This window comes from Dendrobates tinctorius, unplaced genomic scaffold (genome assembly GCF_039654945.1).
Source record: "Dendrobates tinctorius isolate UK_male_01 unplaced genomic scaffold, ASM3965494v1 ptg000038l, whole genome shotgun sequence".
Lineage (NCBI taxonomy): Eukaryota > Metazoa > Chordata > Amphibia > Anura > Dendrobatidae > Dendrobates > Dendrobates tinctorius.
Window position 1 is genome coordinate 195,167 of NW_027361706.1, and position 6,515 is coordinate 201,681.

The window sequence follows — 6,515 nt, forward strand, 5'->3', positions numbered from 1 at the left end:
ATATAAAAACATTTAAAACCACATACAGAAAGTTTTTTTTAAAAGCATATAAAGTAACTTTTATACATGGCTCACTCATCGCATCTGCTTTTTGACTTCTCCACACTTGGCGGAAAACCTTTGCCTTCGAGTCCCCCCCAACGATCTACGTAATTTTGATCATATTTGTTTAGGCTCACAGCTGCTTCATATTGGGTGGAGTAGGGGTGCATGCACAGGTTGCAGATTGTGTGTGTTTCTGTCTCGTTTTTTTCTGCGCAGATTTGTGGCAAAACCTGATGCCAGCAAAGTGAATGAGAAACCTGAAGTGTTGAGTATTTTTTGACTTTTGATTTGGCGCAGAAGATCATCCGCAGCATGTTAATTCTCTGTGCGTTTTTCACCGTTGACTTCACTCAAATCAGTCAAAAACGCAAGGGAAAAAAAAGCACCAGAAATGCGCGTTTTTGCAGCTGCGTTTTTCCTGCCAAGAGATGCAGAAATTTGACTCAACGTGTGCACATACCCTCATAGCGTCTTCTGACGTCGATAAATGACAAACGGTGATCTAGACCTGCATAATTGATTTACCATAAGTCTATACACAATTCTTCGCTTGATGACTTATGTGATCTTATCAGGCTTATAATGGCTTTCACACTAAGGCCGGAGTCACACTACCGTAGAATATGGCCGAGTACTATGCCAGACAACATCGCATAACACTCGACCCAGTGTTACTCTATGGGGCAGCTCAGATCAGCGGTTTTTTTTCTCAGGCGTATTCGCCGTAGGTATAAAATTGCAGCAGGCTGCGATTGTATGCGTATATCGTCCAAGACCTGCCAATTCAAGCCTATGGGTGCGATAAAAATATCGCACAGCACTCGGACCATGCAATTTTACACACAGATATCCTTTGAAAAGCTGGCAATTCAACAGCCACCTACAGTAAAATCACAGCCTGACCCGACGGGGTAGAAGAGATGGATTACATACAGTATATACACATAGAACAGATAGATATATAGATGTTAGTGACATATACAATGAGTACAGCTTCCCAGGCTATTAATATCAGCTCACAGATGTATACTTAGCCTTTATTAGCTATTAAAATGGGGGAACCACCAAAAAAAAGAAATATGATCCCCTTATAAATAAGGCCATTGATTCTACACCCCTCACTGGGGGTTTCCAACCTAACTGTCCCTAACTTGCAATTGGCCACCATTGGGCGTAAAACAGTTCCTAATATCAAGTTCCACTTTAAGCAGTACTTTAAGAAATGAGGAAAAATGTGCCTGAAAGTCTGGGTAACCTCCTCGATAGTTACCCAGACTTAGGTGTTTCCTGACACCTTGGAGATCGAAGGACAGGAGGGACAATCCTTCTTCCAATTTCCCAGAGCACCACGGTAAAAAGCAGAGCTTGCCTTCCCGTCGCCGTCTCCTCTCCCTCTCCATGAAGGTGTTGGCACCCACCTCCATGGGTTCAGCTTGAGGCACCAACTCTGGCTTGACCAGATGCAACGGGGCCTCCCGTCGCATGACTCTTCTCTCTCGTAGTCTCCGATCCATACGGACAGACTGCGTCATTGCCTCCTCCAGGGAACTGGACGGTGGAAGAAGGGCCAGAGCATCCTTTAGATGATCAGATAGTCCCCTTCAAAATTGGCACGAGAGCGCTGAGTCGTTCCAGGACACCTCGGGGGGACCATTGCCTAAATTCTGAGCAGTACCACTCAGCAGAGAGCTTTCCCTTAGAGAGACCCATGATGGTGTCCTCTGCCAATCTGACCCGGTCAGGTTCATCATAAATTAGTCCTAGGGCATAAAAAAACCTATCCACAGACACTCTCTCTGGGGTGGTCGGGGGTAAAGAAAAGGCCCAAGACTGCGGACCTTCCCTGAGTAAAGATATGATAATTCCCACCCGCTGACTCTCATCCCTCAAAGATTGGGGTCTAAGGGAAAACAACAACTTACTACTTTTCCTGAACACACAAAACTTTCCCTTCTCACCGGAGAAGGTGTCAGGGAGTTTAACAGAAGGTTCAGGGGAAAGCAAAGAAATGTCAGTAATATCACCATCTTTACTGACAGATGCTGAGGCAGCATCTTAACTGTCTCAGCCAGCTCTCTCTGTACTTGCTGGTGGGACGTAGCCAAGGACCTACGCTTTACAGACAAATTCTGCACCATTTGTGTAAGACTGGCTACTTGATCCGTCAAAGTGCGGAGCGGATCCATACCACAGAAAAAAAAACCAGACCTCCACTAGGTTAAATATGGGTCAATGATAATGTCGTGCAATACAGGGACAACCACCAGAGGGTGAGGAAGGGAGGCAACAGGAGCTCACCTCAAACGAAGACCTGTAGAGCTGAGCAAACACCACTAGGGGGCAGTAGAGAGATCGTACAAGCCAAGTCAGCAACAGCCGGAACGCAGTGTCAGAGAGAGAAGGTTAACCCCTGCCTGAGCAGGCCGGGAAGCAGAAAGCAAACGCCGACATGGATCATGACACTGATATTAAAAGCCTGGGAAGCTCCATGGGTATTACCCCCTTCCCAAGCTATAAACATCAGCCCCCAGCCATCAGCTTTCCCTCTGCTGGTTAAGAAAATTACACAGGAGCTCACGCCTTTTTTTCAGATAAATAATCTTTTATTAATTAAATACATGTACAGTTAGCTGAACACACACTGCACTAATTGTATGTGTCACTGACATTTATATATCTATGTATTCTATGTGTATATACTGTATGTAATTCATCTATTCTATCCTGTCGGGTCCTGCTAAATTTTACTGTACGCGGCTGCTGAATTGCCGACTTTTCATCTACCGTGTATAAGCCGACCCGAGTATAAGTCGACCCCTCTAATTTTGCCACAAAAAAACAGGAAAAACGTATTGACTCGCGTATAAGCCTAGGGTGGAAAATGCAGCAGCTACTGGTAAATTTCAAAAATAAAAATAGATACCAATAAAAGTAAAATTAATTGAGACATATGTAGGTTAAATGTTTTTGGCTATCCATATTGAAACAGGAGCCCCACATAATGCTCCATACAGTTCATGATGGGCCCCATAAGATGCTCCATACAAAATAATCCCCATATAATGCTGCACAAAGGTTAATAATGTCACCATAAAATGCTCCATAGAATAATATGCCCCATATGCTGCGCCATAAATGTTATGGTCCCATAAGATGCTCCATAGAATATTCCCCATATGCTGCTCCATAAAGGTTATGGCTCCATAAGATGCTCCATAGATTATGCCCCATTTGCTGCCCCATAAGATGCTCCATAGAATAGGCCCCATAAAATGCTCCATAAATTATGCCCCCATAAGATGCTCCATAGATTATGCCCCATATGCTGCCCCACAAGATGCTCCATAGATTATGCCCCCATATGCTGCCCCCCCAGAAATGCTCCATATATTATGCCCCCATATGCTGCCACCATAAGATGCTCCATAGATTATGCCCCCATAAGATGCTCCATAGATTATGCACCCATATGCTGCCGCCATAAGATGCTCCATAGATTATGCCCCCATATGCTGCCCCTATAAGATGCTCCATAGATTATGCCCCCATAAGATGCTCCATAGATTATGCCCCCATATGCTGCCCCATAAGATGCTTCATAGATTATGCCCCCATATGCTGCCCCCATAAGTTGCTCCATATATTATGCCCCCATATGCTGCCCCATAAGATGCTCCATAGATTATGCCCCCATATGCTGCCCCCATAAGATGCTCCATAGATTATACCCCCCATATGCTGTTGCTGCAAATAAAAAAAATGACATACTCCCTTCTCTGTCGCTGGGGGCTAGATGTCGGGTCCTGAGCAGGCGGGGACACCGGCGCGCTATGGGGGAAAGATGCAGGTGTCACCGCTGGCTCAGGACCCGACACCTGAGATATTCACCTGTCCCCGGTCCATCGCTGCTCGCCAATGACTGCCGCGTCCTCTGTCAGTGATGTTCAGGCAGAGGGTGCGGCGCGCACTAAATACTTCATCGCGCCCTCTGCTGGCTAAATGTCACTGACTGAGGAAACGGCAGACAGCATCGAGCAGCGATGGAATGGGGACAGGTGAATACTGCATATACTTACCCCACCGGCGTATCTCTGCAGCCCCGCTTCTCCCAAGGTCTCCCTTCCTTCCTTCAGCGGTCACGTGGTACCGCTCATTAAAGGCATGAATATGCACATATTTATGACTTTAATGAGCGGTACCTCGTGACCGCTGAAGGAAGGGAGACCATGGGACAAGCAGGGGGCTGCAGAGGCCGTGCCAGGGGGGTCAGTATGATCTGACACCCCCGCTCCCCCTCCTCCGCCGCCCCCCTGGCGTATATGACTCGCGTATAAGCCGAGAGGGGGACTTTCAGCCCCCAAAAATGGGCTGAAAATCTCGGCTTATACGTGAGTCTGTCTATCTATCTATCTATCTATCTATCTATCTATCTATCTATCTATCTATCTATCTATCTACTGTACTGTATATCTATATGTGTTTTGGAGAATATTTCCTTGGAAAAATATGCTCTATGTAAAAGCTCATGTTAAAATCACATTGCAATCGGATGTAAATCGGATTCTAGGTGCGAGAAATCGGATTATACAGACATAAAAAAATGCATGACACTTGCATTACGCTCTCAGCAATGAGAATCTGAACAATTTTTCATATTTTTAGTGTGACTCCAGCCTTATTCTGATCAGACTTTGAGTAGCATCAGTTTTTCTCAGATGTGGAGAGAAAAACATTTTTTTGCACCTTCTCCATTCTTTCAGTCCGTGAACATCGGATCGGGCCCTGATGTAATAGACTTGCATTGAAGATCTAGGTCCAACACTCGAAATCAAAATCGGACATATCTCGGATTTTTTCCAAGGAAAGAATCAGACATGTGCACAGCCCAACAGAGTATCATAGGTACAAGCAGACTCGAACTGCCCCACGGGACAACAGGTGAATTCCCCGGTAGGCCCCTGTGCAAGAGTGGGCTCCGCAGCACTCTATATGAGCAATAGTTGGCACACAAAAAATGATTCACTATGTACAGACAAGGGCAGCATCTTATCAATCATTTAACCATCTACCTAGCCTAATGCAAAAAAGGTTTGTGATAAAGAGTAATGCAATATTTGCATGTAGTTAGGAAAAACACAGCACTCAGGAAAAACGAGAAGCAGGTGCCCAAGTCAGGTATCCAACCTATCATTAAGTAAATTAAATCAACTTAGCATTCAGTTCATGAAGAATTTAAACAGTTCCTTTTATTTTATGCATCCAGACAATAAATTGCTTGAACGTTTTCGGTCCTACACTGGACCTTCATCAGAGCACCATTTCTTTAGATGATAACTGGATGTGTGAGAATTTGGTGTCTGGCTAGCAAAGTGTCTGGCTGGAGGTGGCCCAAACCGGTAGTCAGGCACTGACAATTGAGAGTATTGTGGAATAGAGCCGGCTGGACCTCATGGGGCAACAATCAGTGAATAAGCGCTTGTGTGGAACACAATATAATTGCAAAGGGATGGCGCTAGAGTTGAGCGAAACAGGTCGGTCAGATTCAAAAGTCGCCGACTTTCGCCAAAGTTGGGTTTCATGAAACGAAACCCGACCACAGTGTGAAGTCGGCCATGCGGTCGGCGACCCAAGCGCCAAAGTCGGGTTCCACAGAATGCTTGCACGTGACTTTTTTCAGCCAATGAGAGAAGCGGAGCGTAGCGTAGCTGGAGTGGGAGTGGGAAAGAGAGAAAGAGGGAGAGGGAGTGGGAGAGAGAGAAGAGAGAGAGATTTCGCCGCCTCTAGGGTTAAAATTCATGCCAGGTGTGCTTACAGTCCTCCACTCACTGCCGACTTTTCTCCCCATTCACTTGCATTGGGTTTCATGTTTCACAACTTTTCACGACTTTTCCCTATAGTCGGCCGATTTCGTTCGACTCGACTTTTGAGAAAGTCGGGTTTCATGAAACCCGACTCTACCCTAAAAAAGGCAAAGTCGCTCATCTCTAGATGGCGCTCTATGCCCGGGTCCAGGAGGGAATGCACCGCCGTGCCAGCAGGTGAGTTGATGAGAAGCTGAGAAGCTCTGCAGTCTGCAGAAGCCAGAGCAGCAGGGGTAATGAGGAGGAGAGGTAAGTATTTTGGTTAGCTGTCCTCACTGAATCACTCTTTAATCTACATCAGGGTTCTCTCACGGTCGGTCAGTACGCTATTCACTATCGCACTATCTCCTCCGAGCTCGGCTGGAATAACACGGCTTTGGTAGGGGCGTTATGGCGCGATCTTTCAGGCAGATTAAAAGATGAACTCGCAGGTCGAGAGACCCCGAATTCCTTAGAGGATCTTATTTCGCTGGCTACCCGCATTGACCTACGCTTCCAGGAGCGCGCTTGGGAGTCAGCGAGAGAGAGGAGATCCACCAAGCCAGCCTCCTTTGTCATCCGTTCTGCCAGTCCTCGGTCAGACGAGCCCATGCAGATTGACCGTCTCAA